We start from the raw sequence: 24,268 nt of genomic DNA, 5'->3' as shown, positions 1-24,268 counted from the left end.
CAATAGAACAAATCCATAAAAACCTCCAGAATGTGTTATTTAAAGCACTCCTCTGTCTTTTCCTGTGAACTAACAAGTTACTCTCTGTTTTTATAATTTGGTCTAACTTCTTCAGAATTTTAGATTTACCTTTTAATTCCTCCACGATCAACTGAGGTTTTATGAAATCTGTTAATGCAAATATTTGTGTTTGTGAGTCAGACTAAATCAATAAAAGTGCCTAACTTTAACTATGTATTTGTCAGGTGTATTTTATTTTTCCACAAGCAAAATGGCCCGGGGTTGGTAAACTGATGGAAGATTGTATTGGGCTGCTTGGAGTGGTCGGTGGTCTGCAGCTGCAGCACCTGATGTGGCTGCCAGAGGGTGTTACTGATCCTACATAAGCAGACTAAAGGAAAGCAGATTGTTTTTTTTTAGTACCGTATTTTCCGCACTATAAGGCGCACCTAAAAGTCTTAATTTTTTTCAAAAGCTGACCATGCGCCTTATAATACAATGCGCCTTATACATGGATCAATATTAAATCACAAAGTCTTGCAACTAATGAAAGCAGCCGCCGACTAGATTTTCCCCCTAACGCGAAGTAATCCGCGGTGTATGGTGGGATTTATATACCGGCATTGCATTGACTAACCAATGTGTCAATCATCATTTGAATCCATCACTATTGGCTAAAGTTATTCGGAGGTAAAGGGGGCGGATCCTTTTTATCATTTACAGGCTCGCATAGGTTAAAGGAGCAAAACAAACCCTGCAATTGGCCAAAAAAGATGAATGTGAATAGCATGTTGGGTTGACGGCATAGAGAAAACAGTATTTTACTTTTCTGTACTGTATTTCCAAATATTTTACTCTCCTGGATTTACTACACTCACGGTAATAAGAGGACCATGGTTGCACATTATTATTGAACACAACGACTTCGGTGAGCTACTCCCGCTATATATTTTCCCAGTATCTTGTTTCAGAGTGATATCGATGTTTCTGTGATGGGTCTTTTTTTTAAATTAAACTCATTTCCAAGTGTTTATTGTCATATGCACAGTAAAGTTGCGAGCGAAAAAGAAAATAGAAACTAAGGAATGGTTGGCATTTCTTGAATCATAAGACTTTAACCTTCCGAATGATGTTTGGAATGATGCATTTGAGTGACATTGCATCCGCACGTGTCTACGACACGTATTTGCTTCTTTGCAAGCTTTCGGAATGTTAAGGGGTAATAAGTTTGACTGAACTATCTGACTGTTTTGTCGACGTTCCTATTGTAGCGCCTTATAATCCGGTGCGCCTTATGTATGGAAGATATAGAACCAAAAACTATTTTTTGGGGGTGCGGCCTATAACCCGGTGCGCCCTATAGTGCGGAAAATACGGTATTTATTTGGGGTGCCTCGAAAAATAACTTATGTAAAGACTGGCAGAAGCCTACAGAACCACTGTAATTTTTCACAGAAATCGTTTGTGCAGTTTCAGAAAAATTACATCTTGAACAGTATCTAGAAAGGGGAAAGGAGATCTTGTAGTGGTTTGAAACCCAGGGACAAAATGGATATGGAGTGTTTCAGCTAAGTGTACACAAGATTGCACAAGCCAAATAATATAAAGGCTTCACTGCTTCCACAGGTTGGTGTACACTTTTTCTTCTATTTCTTTTATTATGCTGCTTATTCATAGCAGTTTTAAGTGGTTGGCTTCTCTATGAGTATAGATGGTAATTTGTAACAAGAGTAACTAAGTTACTTGTTAAATTACGCAGCTAGTCACTGTAACTAATTACCATTTTTCAGTAACAAGCCTGACTCTTGCCACTGCTCCAGAGCAAAACTTGGTATAGCGTCCTGCGCAGACATGCAAGTTTCACGTGGTTTTACTTGAGATGTAATCAGCCCAGGAATGAGAGGAAGTCCCTCTCTGGCATGCAGTGCTTCCTTTTTCTATTCCAGTTTGTGTTTTTATTGATTTGTCTCTGTCATGCGCCGTCTTATCTCAGGGTTTGTTTTCATTAAAGTGCTCCCAGACGAAGTGCTTCTGGCTAGTTGGACAATTTCCTACCACACAAAACACCAAATACTGGCTTTTTGTACACGAGCTCAAATGGACCTTAAGGACGACAGAAACAAACACTTTTCAGTTTTCATGATTACGGCTTGGCTCATGTGCGGTTCCTTCTCTAGGTTTCTTTATTTTCCTCATGTTGAGGCTTTTGAGTGTTTCCTTGCCCTCATGTAGGTGTTAGATCAGGGGATGGTTTCATAATAGTCTGAAGTTTGCAGTAGTCTGTGTTCTGTGCAGCCCTTTGAGACTCCTAGTGATTAAGGGCTATACAAATAAACATGACTGTTACTTTTAAATTCCAATTTCCAATCAGATTTTACTTAACTTCCACTGGCTCACTGTTCCTTTTAGATGTGTCTTTAAGGATCTGTTACTAACATATGTAAGGTTTGTCTGAACCTCAGCCCGGTTTTTTAATCTTAGAAGCTCGCTATACTAGAAAAAATAGTCCTCGGCCGCCCAGGCCTCAGCCTTCTTTGTCCCCTTTGTCCAAGGGGCAAAGGCCAGGAAAGGTCCCCCCTTTGCGCTCACTGCCTAGGAAAAAAGAGAGCAGGCGTTCGCGCTTGCCTTTTTAAATTCAGCTGATGTCAGCAGTTACCGGAGGCGTGTCCTGTGACCTGTTGAGGTTTCCTGTTGATGCTTTTCAAAATACATTTCTCCAATTAATGATAATAGGCAAATCGGATTCAGACTCACAACAAAATTAATCTCTGGCATGAATGACGACACACATTGGCAAAAAAGTATTTTAATATCCAATGAACACTCTGGGGTTCAAACTTTTATTATTATTATTATTATTATTATTATTATTATACAGCTAAAGTGTCCGATCACTTCCTGTAAATGAAGGATATGTCTGTCCGTGAGCATTTTGGAGCATGTTCTTGTGTACAAACTTTTGGAAAAACAGAGAAGAAAAGGTCTTTTTAACCAATTGTGGGTCTTTCGAGCAGTTTATCATAAATATAAACTAACTCAAAAGGTGAGGATTCAATCATTCATTGTTTATGACATTTGCAAGCAAAAAGTATCGGTATCAATTGATACTCCCGTATATTCAATTGGATCGCATCCTAAAATGCCCAGCACCGCCCACCTCTAGTTGTCAGCATGGTAACAAGTCTTGTGCTCATTTGTTTTTCTTTTCTAATTGCAAACTGTCCCCGGTCATTAATAGTTTATTACTCGGGCACTACTTGTGAATGGTTTTCATTAGCTTCTTAGAGGAAGTAACCCGATCCTGGACCAGGACTTAGACCAGCAGGGCCCCTTTAATGTTTTCGCCCGGTTCCAAAGCACTTTGTAGCTTCAATAAAGTGTGTTTAAGGGATAACAAGGCTGCAGAGAACACATGGTGCTGATTTGAGGTAAATGTCTTCAACATGGCCTCCATTTCCTCAATCAGCTTGGTTGACTTGCCTTCATCTATTGGAGTTGGGAAATCATCTGGTTTGTTTTTCCTTCTTTGCTTTTTATTTCTTCACTGACTTTTTTATTGTAATTTCTTGTACATACGCTGCTCTTATTTAGACCTGGGATTTGCATACCTACCAGAGGTATGAGGAGCTCTTATTTTAATTGTCACAGAACGGACCAGGAGGCAGGAAGTGTGAACTCATTTGCGAGTACGATCTGTGACTTTAATTTAGAAAATAAAAGTTGTCCAACACGCAGGGACCAAAGACAAAACAAAAACAGGCTTACAGGCAATCACTCAGAACAAACGGGCACAAACAGGTCTTCAAGAAAGAAAGGCAGTAACTCAGAACAAACGGGCATGAACAGGTTTTTCCTCGAGTCAAACAAAACAATGGTATGGCCACGGGCAGTCCCAAAACGAGCCCTTAAGAATCCCACACGCAATTAAGTCAATCTGTGTCAGCCGGTGTCAAGGGGCGGGACCAGCTGGGTGTCATGGCGACCATGCAGGACATGACATTTATGGGCTTTATTTGGAAAGAAAATAATTTATAGCCATGTTTCATCAAGCTTTAGTTGGGTTTTGTTGAATTTTGTCTTAAAATATAGAGTGTGGCTCGCTCTCTCTCTCTCGAGAACAAAAATATACATTAAAAAAATCAAAATATTTTGCCTTTATAGCTCTTTTGGTCAGTTGGATAGAGAAGCTATAAAACTGACCTACCTTTGAGCTAGTGAAGTATCTGAAGCATCACATTTTGATGTGATTGAACTTTCATAACGGCCAGAAAAAAAAAATTCATGTCAAACTTGGCAATCTATTCCTGTCATTAGAAATTAAGTCTATTCCATGTGAGAAATTGCCAAGAAACTAAAGATCTCCTACAACGATGGATACTACTCCCATCAGAGAACAGCACAAACAGGCTCTAACCAGAGTAGAAAGATAAGCGGGAAGGCCCCGCTGCACAACCCATCAAGAGGAAAAGTACATTACAGTCTTTAGTTTGAGAAATAAACACCTTACAGGTCCTTAACTAGCAGCTTCACTAAATAGTACTTGCAAAACATCAGAGTCAACATCAGAATAGAATAGAATATACCTGTATTGTCATTGTTACAAAATGGGTTGAACATATTGTGACAACGGTATTGGACGTGGCACTCCAGGTTCACATTTAACTGTGAGGATAAAAGAAAACAAAGAAGATAAAGGAACAAAGAAGATAAGGTTGTAATTTACACAATATAAAGGAACAAAGAAGTAAAAGTAAAAGCAGAGTGCCAAAGAAAAAGCCATTTTGAGATTGTCCAACAAAAGGAAGACATTAATCAAGGACCACTCGTTTAAAAGATAGGTCAAACTTTTTAGTAGAAAACACAAAATTGTCCGAGTGACCCCAAACTTTTAAATGGTGGTTTATGTTTCCGAGGTTTGGTTTTATTATGTGATTTACATCATCAGTTCTTAGCACAGTCACTCCCAAAAAAGCTAGGTTTGGCTTTGCTTCGGCTCACCGCAGAAAAGTGAGATTCCTCTCATGCCAACACATCTTGGCCTTGGTATAACCAAAGGGAAATATTTAGACATCATTCGCCCCACAAATATTGAAACCATCCCACAAAGTGAAAGCTATTCCACCCTTTGCTGAACCGTACAAATAAATCAGCTAGTGGGCCTGTTGACCCACCTGAAAATCTATCAGGCGAGCATAAGCTTTGCTCTTCCATATTTGAGAGCATCACATCGGCAGGGCGGTGACCTCGAGAAGCTTGCTTGAAAGATTGCAAGGAAACGTCTGGAATTCCATGATAAAACGATACCTGGGTACAGTTCTCAGGAGGTGGTTGCTGCTTTTTGGGACTTTTTTTGCTGTTTCGGCTTTCCTGCGAAAAATAAAATTGTATACAGTTGTGCTTTTTAAGCCGGGGTCAGCAACAAGCGGCACTGGAGCCACATGCGGCTCTTTGGCGACCCCTAGTGGCTCCCGGGCGCTTTAAAAAAATATTTGATAATTCAAAATTAAACTGTTTCTTAAGGAGGACAAACATGAGACGGTCTAAAATTTGTCCTGTGCACGTATAATATATATGCAGCACGGCGGTGCAGTTCTGTGGTCATGAGATCGAACCTCCTGTGTGGTGTTTGCATGTTCTCCCCGTGCTTGCGTGGGTTTCCTCCGGGCACTACGGTTTCCTCCCACATTCCAAAAACATGCATGTCAGGTTAAACGGCCGGTCCAAATTGTCCCTAGGTGTGAATGAGCAAGTGAGTTGTCTGTCCCTGTGTGCCCTGCGACTGGCTGGCAACCAGTTCAGGGTATTCACTGCTCAACGATGGCTGGGATGGGCTCCAGCACCCCCGCGACTCTACTGAGGATAAACGGTTTAGATAATGGATGGATAGATGGATATATATATAATATATATATCTCATCTCATCTCATTAGCTGCTGGCATTTAAGTGTACACAACTCACAATTTACAATGTACTGCATTTTAAAATAAAGCTTCTTTATTGAACAATGCATCCTTTCAAACGAAATGTGCATAAACAATCCGTTTTAACAGGAAGAGAAAGTGCTGCAGGAATGAAGAGGAAAAAAACAAAAAATATAATATATGTATCTCATCTCATTATCTGCACCGCTTATCCTCAGTAGGGTCGCGGGGGTGCTGGAGCCCATCCCAGCAATCATCGGGCAGTGGGCAGGGGACACCCTAAACTGGTTGCCAGCCAATCGCAGGGCACACCTAGGGACAATTTGGACTGGCCAATCCACCTAAAAATGCATGTCTTTGGAATGTGGGAGGAAACCCACGCAAGCACGGGGAGAACATACAAACTCCGCAGAAGTCCGGTAGCAGGATTTGAACCCATACAGGAGGTTCCCAAGACCTTAGAACTGTACCACATGCGCTAACCACTGCGCCGCCTTTAGATTTGTTCTAGCTAGTAATTTAAAATGAAAACCATTAGGAAAACACATTTAGAAGATGTGTTGTGATAGTAATAACCAGGTAACAAAGAACATTTTATATATTTTTACAGTTTTTCAGGTTCATTTAAAAAAAAAAAAAAATCGAAATTGAAATTGAGGGGTATACTGGCATGAAAAAAACGGTTCAGGGACCCTCAACACAAATTTATAAACAAACTCTATTTTTAATGGGTAAGGAAGCTTAACAAAGTAACCAAGAGATGAGAAAAAAATGGAAGTTATCTGGAAAAAAGGCTTTTATAGTATCGTAGAATAATATATATTTTTTAAAAACTGATTATGAATTCATTTTGTACTCAATGATACATTAATATTGTTAATATATGGTTAAAGCAGGGGTGTCAAACTCATTTTAACTAGGGGGCCACACGATAGAACAAACATTCTGTCGGGGGCCGGACTCGTAGATTAAAGAGAAAGAAAACGAGATAAAGAAATAAGAGAAAGAGGGAGGGAAAGGGAGAGAGGGTGGGACAAAGAAAGAAAAAGAGAGAGAGGGAGAGAGCGTGAGAAACAAAAGAAAAGGTCATGAGAGAGGGGGAAAATAAAGGAGCAGGAAGAAAGAAATTCAAAGAGAAACAGAAAGACAGAGGGAGAGAAAAGAGTAAAGAAAGCGCAAAGGGTAGAAAGAGAAAAGAGAGAAAAGGAAAAAAGAAAGTTAGAGCAAAAGAAGTTAAAAAGACAGAGAGAGAGAAAGAAACAGAGGGCAACAAAGGAAGAGAAAAAGAGCGACACAGAGAGTGAAAGAGACAGAGAGTGGGAAAAAGGGGATGGAAAAGAGAGAGAGAGAGAGAGAGAGACAGATAGAGGGAAAAAGAAATACAAGTTCAGTGTCTTTGTTCGAGGCACCTGGCTTTGGCAACATCAAGTTGACATATTTCAACCTGCAGCTTGTTTTTCTCTTGCGCTTCTCCGAGTGTTGTCTCGCGGGCAGGATTTAATCCCTTAACGGGCCTGATCAGGCCCGCGGGCCGCCTATTTAACACCTGTGGGTTAAGGCAACAGCCAAATTCAGAAGAGCCGTTTAGTAAAAAAGAGCCGGTTCTTTTTAACCACACGAGCCGAAAAAGCCAGTTCTCTACAATACACTTGAATTACATCATGACTACTTTTCTTTTTTATCTTATTCAATTCTTTTCTCTTTTTTTTGGTTTTCTCATCTTCATTCCTGCAGCACTTTCTCTTCCTGTTAAAACGGACTGTTTCTGCACATTTCGTTTGCAAGGATGCATTGTTCAATACAGAAGCTTTATTTTAAAATACATTGTAAATTGGGAGTTGTGTACACTTAAAGGCCAGCAGAGGGCAGCACATACTTAATTACTATTGATTTAGACGCGCACAGCAATTCTCTTGATTGGTGCCTGGAGGGTCTCATATGTACATCCATCCATTATCTGCGCCGCTTATCCTCAGTAGGGTCGCGGGGATGTATATATATATATATATATATATATATATATATATATATATATATATATATATATATATATATATATACATGGGAAATTGATAGATACAAGGTACTTCATTTGAAATTAGAATAGAATAGAATATACCTTTATTGTCATTGTTACAAAACGGGTTAACATATTGTGACAACGAAATTGGGCATGACACTCCAGTTTTACACATTCACAGTGAGGAAATAAAGTAATATTTACGAGTTTAAGTACACAGCGTCTAAAATGAGCATTTATGTGATGTTCTCCGGATCAACTATTGTATCATATTTTTTCTTAAGACATTTTATTTAGTGCACTTGGAGGAAGACTGAGTCACGGTTTTCTATTCCTAACCATAGTACTAGAAAAGTGCAAGATGATGTACTTTATTAGAAAGTTGAAATAATTAAGAAAAGGGTAAAGGGTACCAGTTTTTATTTTAAAGTACTAGATACTTGCAGTGGTAATTAATATGAATATTGGTTGGATGATGATGTAAAACTAAAATAAATGATTGTTATTTAAATATATAGGAATACGCACGGGGAGAACATGCACGAATTACATAATTTTGATTTTTTTTTTTAAACTAATATACAAAAGGAGCAGGGCAGCACGGTGGAGCAGTGGTTAGCGCATGTGCGGCACAGTTCTAAGGTCTTGGGAAGCTCCTGCGTGGGTTCAAATCCAGCTACCGGACTTACTGTGTGGAGTTTGTATGTTCTCCCCGTGCTTGCGTGGGTTTCCTCCCACATTCCACAAGACATGCATTTCAGGTGGATTGGCCGGTCCGAATTGTCCCTAGGTGTGAATGAGCGAGCGAGTTGTCTGTCCCCGTGTGCCCTGCGATTGGCCTGCGACCAGTTCAGGGTGTCCCCTGCCCACTGCCCGATGATTGCTGGGATGGGCTCCAGCACCCCCGCGACCCTACTGAGGATAAGCGGTGCAGCTAATGAGATGAGGTGAGACAAAAGGAGCAAAACAATCTGGCAAAAGGGCTCGTCTTGGGATCAAGAGGTCACAGGTTCGATTCCCGACTCCTCCGTGTTATATGTAGAAGTGTCCTTGGGCAAGACACTGAATACCTAGTGCCTCCGATAGCAAGTAGTTAGTTGCCTTGCATGGCTGATTCTGCTATCGGTTAGTTAGTGTGTAAAATGGAAAGTGTGAAGTACATTGTAAAGCGCTTTGGGAGGTCTTCATAGACTTGAAAAGCGTTATATAAATGCAGACCAATAACTAAAGAAAAAAACGTTTTTTTTATCCGTTTTTCCCGATGTAATGATCTAAAAACGTATGTGGTGCTCCAAAAAGGCGAGACCAGTTTTGAACTGAACAAACTCAGCTCTTTCATTGAACTGGTCAAGTCAAGTCATGATTATTTGTATAGCCCTTAATCACAGAGTCTCAAGGGGCTGCACAGACCACAGATTTACTGCAAACTACAGACTATTATGACACCATCCTCTGATCTAAAATGTACATGTGTCAAGAACCAGAACAGGATCAGGACCCAAACGCGTGGCGTTCTCACAAAAGCCTTTTATTTTACAGAAAATGGGGAGTCATGCACGTTAGACAGCAGTCTGGCGTGGAAAGACAGGAAGCCAGAGACCGACGAGATCGATTCCAATTTCCTGAGTTAATATCGGACAGATGGGGTCGATCCCGGACAGGACGGAACAGACAGACAGGATCGATAATAAAACAGGATAAACAGGACGGGAACGAAAACTGGAGAGAATAACAACGGGAAAAATAGAAAATAGACCGGAAAGAAACTGGAAACCGATATTAAACAGGACAAAACTAAACGGGAACACTACTGGACTGGAAATGCCAACAGGAAAACAGGACCGAGTCAGAACCCACGTCTTGCGGGGTAGAGGTCCGATGACGGACCGACAAAATACGAGAGAGCGCACTGAGCTTAAAGTGACGGAAGGCCAATCTCTTAATTAAAAGCCTGGCTGCAGCATTTTGTACTAGCTGAAGGCTCTCGATTTTGGACTTTGGGAGACCGGAGAGTCGTACATTACAGTAATCGAGACGTGAGGTAACAACCGGATAATCTCCGCATCCGACTGAAACAGCATAGGGCGAATTTTAGCAATGTTACGAAGATGGAAAAAAGCTGTTCTTGTCATGGTTGCCATGGCGCTCAATTGGTCCATGACGTATGGCACCAGGTTCTGTCTCGATTGCCACGGCGCCCAAATTGGCCCTGCCCACTGACACCAGCTGAAACGCATTGACAGATTGCTGCCGGACTGGTTGTCAGAGTGTCTGCAAGACTCCTGTTAGAATCTGTGTGAAATGCCTAGTTCTGTGAATATGCTTAAGTTTGATCCTGTTTTATTTTTGGCCTGATTTGTTTGATTTTGACAACTCTTTTGTTTGGATTTGAATCCACTCCCGCGACCATCGATCCCCGGATCAAGTGTGCGCGCATTCCTCCTCTCCCTAATAAACTGTGAGTACGTTACGCTATTGGGTTCTCAATTTTGTTTCCTGCCCTGGTTCGTGACAGTTCTAGTAATATTCTTAAAGTGTGTTTGAAAGGACAGATCCGGGTCAAATATGACACCTACATTTTTGACTGAGTCACGCTGGGTGATATTACATTTGTCAATGATCAGAGCAGTTTTTGAGAACAAGTCACGGCATTTAGATGGACCAATAACTAACATTTCAGTTTTTTAAATCGCAAGAAGTTGAGTGGCATCCATTTTTTTATCTCGATGAGGCAGGCCTCCAAATTTCCAGAGTTTATTGTGGCATATTCCTCCATCGGAAGATATAATTGAGTGTCATTTGCGTAGCAATAAAAACTGATATTATACCTACGAATAATTTCACCGAATGGAAGCATGTAAATGCTGATAAGAAGGGGGCCAAGTACTGAACCCTGCGGAACACCACAGGTAACACTAAAGGGCTCAGATGTCATTTCACTGTATTTATTAAAATAATTTTGTTACTACTCAAGTTACGGTTCAGTGTGCGAGGCTGCTAAGAATGACGGCGAAAGTGAAGTGAAGTGTTTCCGTTTCGAGTCCTAACCTCACTGCGACATCCGCCTTTGAAGTCGGAGTTCCCTCAACCCAGGCCTATTCGTGGTGAACATCCTAAACTACTTCTTTTGCCTTTAAGACACAGGTGTCAAGCAAGTGGCCCGCGGGCCAGATCAGGCCCGCTAAGGGATTGAATCTGGCCCGCGAGACAACACTCAGAGAAGCGCAAGAGAAAAACAAGCTGCTGGTTGAAATATGTCAACTTGATGTTGCCAGTGCCAGGTGCCTCGAACAAAGACACTGTACTTGTATTTATTTCTGTCTCTCAGTCTCTGTCTCTCTGTGTCTCTGTGTCTCTGTGTCTTTGTGTCTCTGTGTCTCTGTGTCTCTCTCTGTGTCTCTCTCTGTGTTTCTGTGTTTCTGTGTCTCTGTCTCTCTGTCTCTGTCTCTCTGTGTCTCTCTCTGTGTCTCTGTCTCTCTGTGTCTCTGTCTCTGTTTCTCTGTGTCTCTGTGTCTCTGTGTATCTGTGTCTCTCTCTGTGTCTCTCTCTGTGTCTCTGTGTCTCTGTCTCTCTTTGGCTCTGTGTCTATGTGTCTCTGTGTCTCTGTGTCTCTGTGTCTCTCTCTGTGTCTCTGTGTCTCTGTGTCTCTGTGTCTCTCTCTGTGTCTCTCTCTGTGCCTCTCTGTGTCTCTGTCTCTTTCACTCTCTGTGTCTTTTTAACTTCTTTTGCTCTAACTTCCTTTTTTCCTTTTCTCTCTTTCTCTCTTTCTACCCTTCGCGCTTTCTTTTCTCTCCTTCTGTCTTTCTGTTTCTCTTTGGATTTCTTTCTTCCTCCCTTTTTCCCCCTCTCCCACGACTTCTCTTTTTATCTCTTTTGTTTCTCACGCTCTCTCCCTCTCTCTCTTATTTCTTTATCTCTCTTTTTCTTTCTCTTTAATCTACTAGTCCGGCCCCCTGACAGAATGTTTGTTCTATCGTGTGGCCCCCGAGTTAAAATGAGTTTGACACCCCTGCTTTAAGAAGACGAAGAAAGGGAAAAATTGCGACCCCGTTCTGCACATGGCTCCCACAAGAACAAAGCGATTCGATTTGTGGTGTGACTGTGTGCCCTGGGCCTCGTGGGCGGAGAGACCACTATACTGCCGCTCCGTTGCACTTTCACGCTCGTAAACACAGTCAAGGCTCAGTGCAGGCGAGCTCATCGCTCAAATGCGATATTTTACTGTTTCTCTCCTGCGCAAAAGGCACAAACGTGCTGATCCTTCCAGCTGTTAAGCCAATTGCGGTAATGGAATAATTCATTTGCCATTAGTTTCTCCTGCTCAAGGCTAATTGAGTGTTCAAGATCTTAATTAGATTAGTGCTATCTTTTCACCTCGTTTTCTTTTTTTTTTCTGTTTTCGCTCCTCGGTTGATTTCTCTGCAACGCTCGGCTTTTCATGTATGGAGTTTGACGTCGGAAAACTGCAAAAATTGTGATCCTTCAGCAATCTCTTTGGGTAGGGTTACTTTAACTGGATTACTTTCAATTACTTTTGGATTACTCCGATACCAAATATGCTAATAAAAGACAAAAGAAACTAAATATCAATAAAATGACTAAATTTTGTGCAGGCTTGGGGAGTAACGGAATACATGGAACGGCAAAAATGATGTTGGCAAGCTGTTTGGATTTATATTCATTTTGTTTCTGTCGCATTTTATTTTAGTTTTACCGGAGATCTAAGAGATCAAAGCCAGGAGAGAACGCTTACCATGTGTTGTGAGTCATCATTTTATTCATATTTAGTTTATTTTGTCTTTTATTGACATATTTGGTATTGGAGTAATCCAAAAGTAATTGAAAGTAATCAAGTTAAAGTAACCCTACCCAACCCTGTCAATGATAGCTGCTGGGGGTGTGCGATTCTTGGATGTTTGGTATCTATCCGATCCAAGTTAATAGAGAGTAGTATCGATTTTTACCGATCTGATACCGATACTTTTTGCTTGGGAATCTCACGATCATTGAATAATTGAAACACTCCCCCTTCAGTTAGTTTATAACTATGATAAAACCTGCCTTAAATTTATATTTTGTTATGAAATATCGACTATGCAATCCCAAGGTATAAGCGAGCTAGTGCTTAGGGGCCTGCAACCACTAGGGGGCCCCCAAGAGTGGTTAAGTTTTCTGGTGGTAACATTGTCCCCATCGTCACTTTGTGTGTCCACTCAAAAATACTTCTACAGAAATACAACAAAAATACTACACGATAACTATAAAGCTAAATATCAAAAATAGTGCTTGAAAACAGGGACCTCATATATAATTTTGCTTTCATTCTGAAAATAAAAAATGACATAAAATTACTACATAAATACTACTACAGTAATATTATATTACAAAATACTAATATAGACTTAGTTATTCCAGAATTACTACTATGTAAATAGTACAAACATTCTACAAAAATACTACTAAAATACTTTGTTAGAATTACATCAATTATACTCCTAATGAAATACCAAAAAATACTACTATAATGTAAAAAACTATTACAGAAATACGACTACAAAAATACTGCTACAAGAGGTATGTAACAGAAATACTGCAAATGACACCTATAGCGATACTACAAAATGTTTCCTAAGGAAACATCACAAAAATACTACAAAAATAAAACTACATTAACACTGTACTACAAAAATACTTCTGTCTTTTTTTCTGAATTTTTCCTTCTTTTTTCTCTTCCTATTGTTTCTGTTGTTCTCAGCTTTACACTACTTTTTCATTTTGGTATTTTTTTTCTTTTTTGTTCGATTCCCCCCTTCGTTTAAGTCACGTTGTGCATAATTTTACATAATATTTGGTCATGTAGGGATTAAAGAAGCAAAAACAACCCGAAGAGCCATTTAGGACCCGAAAGAAAGGTTCCCCTTAGTGAGCCGGGCCGAAGAAGCCGGTTCTCGACAAACTTTACTGACTTTACTCAACTTTGTTCTACTTCGACATTGACTTCAAAATACCGCATTTAGAACACAGCGTCAGGGGAACGCTTGTATTTTGACCTTCATGCACTGTAACTTTGACTTAAGTCGCTTCTTAATTAGTAATTTAGAGCCCTCATTTTTGTGCGCTGGCTAGATTTTCTTGTGCGCTAAAAATGTGCGAGCAGGGAACACTGCTCGTGGGTCACGTTAGCTACAACAGTTAGAGAGCGGTTAAAGGTCTGTAGGTCGGCCAATAATTGTTTTTACAGGGTTTTGAATAACAATGAGCTCGGGGCCAATTATAAAATCACCGGGAGATGCCACAGACGTGTAAAGCAGAGATGTAAGGGAACCGGGGAGCCGCAGGACGAGCGCCGGGAAGGATGGAATCGGGCGGAGACGATATGAGCCAAGCTGTTTCATCACTTTTGCTCGCCTTCCTCAGCGGTGCGTTATTAATAACATAAATCAGTGGTGGCATACATTTTAATAGAGGGCTAAGAAAAAAAACAGTCAAGGTCTCTCTAGATAGCTCCTCATTTGAAATTCCATTTGCATAAAAGATTCACACAACCCCGCAGATTTGATTTTTTTAAAGCTGTATGTTCATTTATTAGTAATAAAACCTTTTTTACACGCAGAGATTTATGCAGCGGCACTTTGGAATATAAATCAATGTCTTTTAAGAAGAAGGGTCTTTGCAGCTTTTTCTTCCCAATTTGCAGGCTGAGCGTGTGCATTCATGGGCTCATCTAAGCGTGTCTATTGCTGTGGTTTTTGTCAGAACCAGAACAGATACAGGACCCAATCGCGTAGCGTTCTCACACAAGACTTTATTTTACGGGAAATGGGGAGTCATGCACGTTAGGAAGCCGGTCTGGCGTGGAAGGACGGGAAGCCAGAGACCGACGACATCGATAACGAATCAGGATAACAAAAATAAACGGGAGAAACTAGACGGGAGCCAAAACTAACAAACAGGACAAAGACAGACAGAAACAAAACTGTAACTGAAATTAAACAGGACAAAAATAAACGGGAACAATACCGGACTGAAGATATAAAATCAAATGATCTGCATTTATATAGCGCTTTTCAAGTCAAAACTTCCCAAAGCCCTTTACAGTGTGCTTCACACCGGCCGTGCAGCCATGTAAGGCGCTAACCTGCTTATTGGGGGCATTAGGGGTTCAGTGTCTTACCCAAAGACTCTTCGACATGTAACACGTAGGAGCCGGGATATGAACTGCAATCTCTTGATCCCAAGACGAGCGCTCTACTTCCTGAGCCACTGCCGCAGTATCAAGTATCAAGAGGAAACCAGGACCGAGTCAGAACCCACATCTTGACGGACAGAAGTTCGTTTGACAGGCTGACCCTGAAGCAAGAGAGCGCTGAGCTTTATATGAACAGAAAGTCAATCTCTCAACGAGCCGCAGCTAGCACCACATGGGCGGGGCCAATTGGGCACCATGGCAACCGTGACACACACGGGCGGGGCCAATTGGGCACCACAGCAACCGTGACACACACAGGTGTGGCCAATTGGGCGCCATGGCAACCACGACAGGTTTTAGGTGGGATTAAGTTTTGCAGGTGGACCCACTTGGTGGGGGTTTGGAGCTTTCCAGTTCAGGTTGAGACATTTTTGAAGATATCTTATACGGTACGTGTTCAGGCTTTTTGTATGGCGTCTGTATGGCATTCATGTTTCTGATCCATACATTAAGGAGGAGACACAGTCTACATAATACACTTCAACTTTTGGTGGTGGTTTTTAGTTGAAGATGCCGAACACCATTTTTGAAGGCGTACACAAGCTACCACAGCCTCCCCCGTGCGGAGTTGGGATGTTCTCCCGTGCTTTAATAGGTTTCCAAAAAATTGTTGTGTGTGGCCTGCGACTGGCCTGCAACCAGTATATGGTGTCCCCTGCTGACTGCCCAAAGACCCAGTGACCCTAGTGAGGATAAGTGGTGCAGAAAATGGATGGATGAAAACAAGGAGCTAGCTGTCACAGTGATTTATTTTGTGGTCACATCGACTTGTGAACCCGGCCCGCTGTTTAACTGACGCATACAGTTGCGTAGGGTTACTTTAACTGGATTACTTTCAATTACTTTTGGATTACTCCAATACCAAATATGCTAATGAAAGACAAAAGAAACTAAATATGAATAAAATGATGACTCACAACAAGTGGTAAGCTTTCTCTCCTGGCTTTGATCTCTTTGATCTCCGGAAAAATTAACATAAAATGCGACAGAAACAAAATGAAAATAAATCCAAACAGCTTGCCAACATCATTTTTGCCGTTCCATGTATTCCGTTACTCCCCAAGCCTGCACGAAATTTAGTCATTTTATTCATATTTAGTTTATTTTGTATTTTATTAGCATATTTGGTATTGGAGTAATCCAAAAGTAATTGAAAGTAATCAAATTAAAGTAACCCAACCCTGTACACCAACAACAATTGCACTCATACATACATCCTACCAATGTGACAGGATTTGCCGTGTGCTGTCTGCTGCAGAACACGAAGTACGATACGTTGATATCAATGACAATAAAGACAATTCAATTTAAAATCCGAGAAGCAGTGGACCAGCGATTACCGAAACGCCAAGTAGCAAGCAATCTCTGTACATCCAAGAGTAATCTGAAAGTGAAAGCACTTACCAAACAATTGATTGAACCAATGTAAAATCCGGACTATAAGCCGCTACTTTTTTCCCAAACGTTCAACCCTGCGGCTTATACAGTGATGCGGCCAATTTATGTAATTTTTCTAACGGCCGCCAGCGGCGCTCGAGTTCAAGGCACATGACGCATCTTACAAGCTAAACGCAATCGAGCAATCCGATAAAGAAGGAAACAGAGCTACTGCACGCAAACTTTACCTTGCGAGCGGGTTGCTAGCGTCTTTTTGAATAAGGAAGCGTGGGACGACGTCTATATGACAAGGTCTCTTTACCATACTAAAGGAGGACAACTTTGGTGACATCTGTTGCTACCCCTTCACAGGCACGTTTGGGATGAAAGTTATAATATTATTATTAAAGCTTTGAAAACTCTCTCGGTGTACCGTCTTTCTTTGTAAATAGGTGTTACCATGTATAATATGTATTTGCAACTGTATATTTTTGTAATGTATTTATTTTAGAGACTTATTCTGATATGTTTTCCACGGGCGAATCAAAAAGAAGGGGCGGAGCAAACGCGGGCTGACGGGTAGTGGAGTAAAGGTGAGACGTGTTTGTGGACGCGGCGGACAATAGTGGATATATATTTTTCCCACCCTTACCTTTGGAAATATACACTTTTTTCCTTGGATTATTTTCAACAGGACCTGGACTCTGCAGGTCTGCATCAAACCTTAAGTACTGGTATCATTTTCCGTTCATTTTGCCGGCTGTGGTTGTTGTACTGTGTACTTTAGGTTTACGAAGATAGATCAATAACCCTTAAAAACCCCCCCCCACCTGGCAGGGGAGATACCATGATCGTAAAGTGTAGGTGGTTGTTCAAACCTCACATTAAAGCTAGGACCTTAACTTTGCCTTTTGACTTAAGGCTTTGATGCTAGGACCTTGGCTTGGCCTTTTAAGTCCTTAGCTTGGCCTTTTGTGTACTTTCTATGAAGTCACTATCTTTGATTTTTGCATTTCGGAGATGGAATATGAGCTTGCTCTGTCCACTCCACGCATCGGCCCGGTATTGCAGTACCTCCGGGAACGGTGCATTCGCAATGATCACAGCAAGGCTTTAGGGCTAGGACCTTAGCTTGGCCTTTTGGCTGAGAGTAAGTGTCCCGGCTCCTAGGCTTTGTAGCGTATTATGAACTGACCGATATCGGATAATGGATAATGAATAACGAAGATAGATCAATAACCCTTAAAAACCCCCTTAGTTACAATCGCGGGACTCAAAGTCGGGTTTGGATCAAGTTTGTGATTGTGTTACATGTATTAATGTGGGCACATGCGGCTTATATACAGGTGCGGCTTGTGAACGTACAAAAGCGGTTATCCTCTTAAAATGTGGTGGGTGCGGCTTATAATCAGGTGCGCTCTATAGTCCGGAATTTATGGTACTACAGTATTTTGGACACTTGTTCTGATAAGTCTTGCACTGACCAATTGAAAAGAAGGGGCGTAACAGATGCGGGGGATGACGGGAAGTGGGGACCTGTAAAGGTGAGTGTTTGTGGACACGGCAGACAATAGTGGATGTATATTCTTCCCACCCTTACCTTTGGAAATATACACTTTTTTTCCTTGGATTACTTATAACGGGAACCAGACTCTGCAGGTCTGCATTAAATATTAACGGAAAATGATACCGGGAGTTGTTTTGCCGGCTGTGGTTTTTGAACTGTGTACTTTATGATCAGTTAAAATCGCGGGACTCAAAGTAGGTATTGGATTAATATTGTGACTGTGTTACATGATTCAATGTGGGTGTCACGGAACGAAGTGGAAGGGGGGACCGGACCAGAACGGAGGCAGGAGGCAGGAAGGGAGAACTCATATGCGTTGACGATCATAAGTTTTATTTAACAAAATAAAAGTCGCCCAATACTCCGGGACCAAAACAGAACAATACAGAGTTCCTCCGGCACGAACTCAACAGGACAAGGCATAACAGACGGAAAATGTTTAAACCTAAAACAGGACAAGGCATAACAGACCTGGGATTGTGTAATGAGCCAGCCCCCGCCAAACCCAAAATCCAGCCTTAAATAGCAGACCAGCAATCAGCTGATCTGCTGCAGCTGAGTTCGGGGGCGCGGCAGACTGGTAGCCATGGCGACCGTGACAGTGGGCGCATGCGGCTTATATACAGGTGCGGCTTGCGTAAGTACAAAAGCGGTTATCCTCTTAAAATGTGGTGGGTGCGGCTTATAATCAGGTGCGCTCTATAGTCCGGAATTTAGGGTATCTACATTCGAACAAAGCAATGATCTCTGTGTTTCTTTACATGGCTTCATATTACCCAATTATTTGCAACATTCTGATTTTAACAGTAGCCTAGATGGTAAGGCGCCCGCTTTGAGACTGGGAGGTTCGGGTTCGCGCCCCGGCCGAGTCATTCCTAAGACTTAAAAAGTGGTCGGCGGCGCCCTCTCTTGGCTGCGGCTGCATCGGGTCAGATGCAATCGACATTTCGTTCTGTGTACATTGTTACACAGAATGACAATACAAGGAAATTATTATTATTATTATTATTATTATTATAACGACCCAATAGTCCGTCTGTAAACGTGCCCACTCTCACACAGTGAAAGTTAGACATTATAAACACTATGCATTGCAAACTGATTGACTATTCCCTTCCTATGGCAGTTTATTTAGTGTGTTGATGAAGCAATCAATGCAGTTTTAATTGTTTGTTGTTAGCCTTAGCGCCGGCCTAATAGAGCTTCATTCGCCCTGGCCATGAATAATGCATGGTCTGTCTCAGAGCTTTGCTATTCGAATTGGACACGTCAATCTGGGACGCGAGCTTGCTCGGAATAGCGGCAGGTGAGATTCAAGAAGAGAGAGTGTGAAAAAAAAAGTTTAATTCCAAGCTGACTGTCTCATCTTTATTTGATTTGATGCATTAGAGGTGAAGAGAGATGTCTTAGCCACAATCTTGTGATGCGCTACACGCCTTTGAGACCCACGAGGAATGAGACCCGTTGGGGAAAAAGACTAGAGCAGGCTTGTCAAACATACGCTGACGGGCCAGAACAGACCAGGACCGGGAAAACTGCTGTTGTTATGCTGCTGAAAAACAAGGAGTACAAAGGCTCCCCTACTTATGAACGAAATACGTTCCGGACGATTGTTCGTAAGTTGAATCTTTTTCGTAAGTTGCTTCAGTGCTATATTTTGTATGTTTAAGCTTTATATAAGTATGTTTAAAGCTTGTATGAGTAACCTTTATTATTTTGTACTAAAAAAATGAGCATTGCATAATATAATATGCTCTATAAAGAAAAATAAAGTTAAGTTTAACTGACTCTTGGAAGATGGGCATGAAGAATTAGGCGACTTCCTCCTTTGTGGCCGAAAAAAAGCGATCCGACCATTTTCTCAACCGCATCAAGTTTTCTTATTTCACTTTCGTTTCAAAAGAAACTGCTCGCCTCTACTTTACACTTTACACCAACCATATTGAATGGATGCACGAGATATTAAACAATAAAAATGTCAAAGTTCTCGGAGCGCTGGAGATACAGTATAGTATGTTTACTCACGAACTATGAAGAGGAAGCGGACTTCTTCTTCAGGGTGGATGCTGGGTGACCTCTCAGAGCGCCACACGCTGGTAGTGTTGGAAAGAAGCACTACAGTAATGTCCTGTACTCTGAAAAAGGTGCTCACAATACAAAATCTAACTTACAGCACTGTCCGGATATTTTTCGACACTTTGAAAAAAATATTCGTATGTACGGTTGTTCGTAGCTTGAATGTTCGTAAGCAGGGGAGCGTCTGTATTGTGTATTTGTCAGTGACCAGAAACAGAGACAGGACCCACTTGCGTTCGTTTTACTCGGCTTTAATTAGTAGGAGGAAAAGGCTTGCACCCACGATCCGGTGATCGTTGGTCACGGGTAGCAGATCTCCCGTGGCAGGCAAAGGCAGTGTCGAGAGCGGGGGAAGAACAGGTCGATGGCCGGGACGGGGGAGCAGAAACGTAATCGAGTTCAGAAAAGAGGTCGGCGCCGGGAATCAAACAGGAATGAGGACAGGACAGAGTCAGGGTCGAAAGGGCTTGCCTAGCGTGGGCTGAGGTTCGGAGACGGACTGACAACGGGTGACAGGAAGACAGGGATTTAAAAGGAGATGAGCAGCCACTCAGCGTCCGATTCAGGTTCCTTGCATCAGTAATCTTGACAGTATTACTCCTTTAAAACCAACCTGAATGTTTCCAATGATTCTTTTTCCTTTTTACGTGAAACCCTTTCAACTACAACTTGTTTTGTTCAACTTCCGCCTGCCTCCGACAAAACACGTACACAGAAATAGCCCGGAGCTTGACACCTTGTTTCCTTTCTTCCTCTTCCCGTCTGCTGTCTGAAAGCCTTTTAGCAATTGGGCTGCCGTCTGATACGTACGCGGTGTCGAAGGCCGAGACACGAGGAAGCTCGGGCATCTCGGCCCCTCGGGAAGATGCGCTTGATGTCAAAGGGGGGCTTATGGGGAATAACAGCCTCCTGACATTTTATGATCATATTCATAGAAAAAAAGAAGTAACAGTAGACAAGAGACGTGTGCAGTAGGGACTGTTGATGTTAGGATTTTCTGATCCTAGTAAATACAGGGTAGTATTGATTGATACCTATCGTCAAGATTGGGTAGGGTTACTTTAACTTGATTACTTTCAATTACTTTTGGATTACTCCAATACCAAATATGCTAATAAAAGACAAAATAACCTAAATATGAATAAAATGATGACTCACAACACGTGGTAAGCTTTCTCTCCTGGCTTTGATCTCTTTGATCTCCGGCAAAACTAACATAAAATGCGACAGAAACAAAATGAAAATAAATCCAAACAGCTTGCCAACATAACCTTTGCTGTTCCGTGTATTCCGTTACTCCCCAAGCCTGCACAAAATGTAGTCATTATATTCATATTTAGTTTCTTTTGTCTTTTATTAGCATATTTGGTATTGGAGTAATCCAAAAGTAATTGAAAGTAAGCAGCATGCGCCCACATTTAAACATGTAACACAAACACAAAATTAACACAAACCCGACTTCAAGTCTCGCGATTGAAACTAAATGTCCTTCATTAAAGTCCACAGTCCAAAAATCACAGCCGGTAAAATGAACGGAAAATGATACCGGTACTTAAAGTTTGATGCAGACCTGCAGAGTCCGGGTCCCATTGAAAGTAATCCAAGGAAAAAAGTGTATATTTCCAAAGGTAAGGGTGGGAAAAATATATCAGATGAACACATTTACTCACGCAACTCCTTTTTCTTTAACCAACTTTTTACCCCCTCTTCTTTCCTTGTCTGTCCCTCACCTTTAGCGGTCCCCACTTAAACTCGGCACCCCGCGTTTGTTCCGCCCCTCCTTTTTCGTTCACCTGTGCAAAACATATCAGAATAAGTGTCTAAAATAAATACAAATAAATACATTACAAAAATATACAATTGCAAATACATATTATACATGGGTTAGACATATTTACAAAGAAAGACGGTACACCGAGAGAGTTTTCAAAGCTTTAATTATAATAATATAGCTTTGACAGGGTAGGTAATGGTAGCAACACTCGAGCGCCGCTAGCGGCCGTTAGAAAAATTACATAAATTGGCCGCATCCCTGTATAAGCCGCAGGGTTGAAAGTTAGGGGAAAAAGTAGCGGCTTATAGTCCGGAATTTACGGTAATCACTGAACATTACTAGAGTGGTAATTAAGATGGAAAGACAGAATCAATCTTAAGACGACAGAATCGATCAGGTCCTCAGTATAGATAATATCGATATTTGGATCGATCCGCATCCGCCCACCCTTACTGTGCAGCTTTAAGGACATATTAGGCCTTTTTATTACAACCATGCAAATCACTTTGTGTTTGCTCTGCCTGAGAAAGCAACTCTATTATTATTAGCAGCATAAAAAAAAAAAATCTGGCTGGGGGTTATTTTACCTCTCCCAATGGGGAGTTTGCAAATTAACAAAAGGGAAAATTGAATGCAACGTTCCCGGCGTCTTTATTTTTCATCTCTTTGCCCCGCATGAGCAAATTAATTAGCTCTGAATACGTCCTAATGATATTTATACTTTTTGCTGTCGCTTTCTAATTGCGCTTTCTCCAAGAAATATACTCAGTGTGTTTTAGAAGGAAAGAAAATGATTGTACGTGTAAATTATGAGGAAAACGTTGCATCTTATTATGTTTCCTGAATTGTTCGCATCATTAGGTCGGGTTCTGTTGTGATTACGCCTCGAGCAGCAAGCAGCCTGTTTGCGTCTCCAGCTGCCTGCTCTCTAGAGGTATCGATTCTGTATGGCGCTTGGTGGTCAATTAGTATGTGCATGTATTTCAAAGGATGAGGAAAGTCCGCAGGGAAATAACAAGTTGCGGTGATGTTCTTGATGTTTTCTCTCTTTGTCTTCTTTGTGGTGGACTAAATGTGAATGCCTTAAAGAGGTTAAAATTACACATGAATATCACCCTTTAGACGTTAAAAAGCGGTAAATGTTATGGCGCACGTAAAACACAATTAGTCTCCAAAATATATACACAGTAAAACCTCGGATCTCGACCATAATCCGTTCCAGAACCCTGTTCGAAAACTGATTTGTTCGATCACCGAAATCATTTTTCCCATTAAAAATAATGTAAATCGTTTTAATCCGTTCCAACACCCTGAATGTTTACCTTGAATGTTTAACGTAAACATAAAGCTAACCCAGGCTAATCGTACGTTCGCGTTATCGTAATCTTCCGTACAAAAGATTACGCTCACATGAACGTGTAAAAATAAAAAAATCAGTTCGTTTACAAGTCATTTAGCACCCGGGTCTCCACAACAAGTGGTGAGCAGTTCATTGAAAGGGGGCTCCGTTCCAACACCCTGAATGTTGGGCTCCGTTCCAACACCCTGAATGTTTACCTTGAATGTTTAACGCAAACATAAAGCTAACCCAAGCTAATCGTACGTTCGCGTTATCGTAATCTTACGTACGAAAGATTACGCTAACATGAACGTGTAAAAGAAAAAAAAGAAAAAGGATAAAGAAAATAATTATGAATAGGATTTCTTACCTTTGTGGTGGTCAGCAGAAGGCGCAGGCAAGATCAGACACTCGCACACCTTCATATTTTGCTATTATTTCTTTATAAATGCAATAGTTGTACGCACTACTTTTCTTTTTTCACCTGTAGCAACTTTGCTGCTTGCACTGACTTTCTTCGGAGGCATAATTAGGGGCTTAAACACTTTGTACACCTATATTAAAAGCGAAAGCAAAACGAAGCACGTCCGCACGCGATAACAGTTGGTCACGAAAAGAGCAATCTACACCCGTACGCCGCTCAGCATCGCACCCTAGCGTACGCACTCACGCATTACCGGCGTTTTTTGAACGAACAGCGAAGCAAGAATTTCTTTAAATTTTTGGTCGGACTCCGATTTATTCGAACTGAGAGGCGTTCGAAAACCGAGGTTCCACTATAAAAACAAACAAACATATGCTTGTTTAAAACCGGAAGTCAGGTCAAGCCATATTTGTTTGTAAGGCCCCTTAATCGCAAACATTCTCAAAGGGCTGCACCGATTACACTATTGATGGCAAAATAAAACCCCAAAAAGCAGTGGAGCTCTAAAGGTAAAGTTCCA

General features: G+C 41.4%; 1 pseudogene; it reads left to right on the top strand.

Moving 5' to 3' along the window:
* Positions 1 to 17,527: 17,527 nt before the first annotated feature.
* LOC148366825 (U2 spliceosomal RNA) lies at positions 17,528 to 17,664 on the top strand (annotated as a pseudogene).
* The last annotated feature ends 6,604 nt before the right edge of the window (positions 17,665 to 24,268 follow it).

This window comes from Urocampus carinirostris, chromosome 4, assembly GCF_059441175.1.
Source record: "Urocampus carinirostris isolate Australia breed hairy pipefish chromosome 4, RoL_Ucar_1.0, whole genome shotgun sequence".
Classification (NCBI taxonomy): domain Eukaryota; kingdom Metazoa; phylum Chordata; class Actinopteri; order Syngnathiformes; family Syngnathidae; genus Urocampus; species Urocampus carinirostris.
This window is presented reverse-complemented; position numbering and strand designations above follow the sequence as displayed.